At 42.0% G+C, this 1065-nt stretch overlaps 1 pseudogene; it reads right to left on the bottom strand.

The window, feature by feature from the left end:
• Positions 1 to 613: 613 nt before the first annotated feature.
• LOC142062976 (U2 spliceosomal RNA) lies at positions 614 to 728 on the bottom strand (annotated as a pseudogene).
• Between the last annotated feature and the right edge of the window lie 337 nt (positions 729 to 1065).

Below are 1065 nucleotides of genomic sequence, written 5' to 3'. Positions count from 1 at the left end.
CACCAAACGCATCATGTCATTACACTGATGCAACTTCTCCACATAATCCCTGAGGCAGGATTAGGTAAGGTCTTCAGACACTAAATCTGGCTGGCAGCTAGTGTGTCCCTTGTGGATACTTAGCTTTCAATTTAGGAAGTTTACAACTACCAAAACTAGAAAAATACATCCATATTATCACTGTATTATCATCGCAGCATTTTAAGGTCATCCTGTGTAGGGGCAGTTTTTTGCCCAGTCCCAGAACCTGACTGATGCAGGAGTACAAAGCAGCCAGAGGAATTACCTATATTGTCTTCTTCCAAAAAATTTTGGTTTTCTATTTCCTCTAAAGTAACTCACTCTCTCTCTCTCTCTATATATATAAAAACTTCCTATTGCAGATAAATGGTTTTTTTGTTGGCCTTCAATATAACAGAACCAAGCCCACCAGCTACATTGTAGTTTCTCCCACTCTATAAAGTAGAGGCCCACCTGCCTTTTGAAACAGAAGTAATTCAGGCCAATGCATCTCAGCTGTACCTGCAAGGCATGTTAAAGAGGACTTGACCTCTAAAAGCTGTCAGGTCTCTTAAAGAGCGGGAATGATAGTAGTTACAGATGGAAAAGAGCTAGGAGGTCACTGAGCCCAGCCTGATGCCAGGGCAGGATAGAGTCCCCAAAGAGAGGACACGTCAAGACTTTAACTGATACTACACTTGATCTTAGCCAAAAGGCCACGAAGTGATAATGGGAAGGGGACTGAAGATAAAAGCGACTGGCGGCTGCCTCTATGCACTCAGCTAAGGAGATTCAGGCAAACCTCTTTGGAATAATACTTACAATTTATCACATTAGGCAGATGGTATTTGACTTGCTGCTCTTACTATGTAATCCTGAAAGGTCTATGCCAGTTCTCTACTGTAATAATTATGCTGGCTTGCATGTTTCAAGAAACCTGAAGCAGCATCAGTAAAGTAGTCTCACAGGGCCAGTTTGCTGACAACTGTTCATGCCCTTGCTGTACACAAGGCTATCTTTAATGGCAGAAAATATCTTTTTATTGATCCCTGTTGACTTGGAGGA

Source organism: Phalacrocorax aristotelis, chromosome 10, assembly GCF_949628215.1.
Source record: "Phalacrocorax aristotelis chromosome 10, bGulAri2.1, whole genome shotgun sequence".
NCBI lineage: Eukaryota > Metazoa > Chordata > Aves > Suliformes > Phalacrocoracidae > Phalacrocorax > Phalacrocorax aristotelis.
This window is presented reverse-complemented; position numbering and strand designations above follow the sequence as displayed.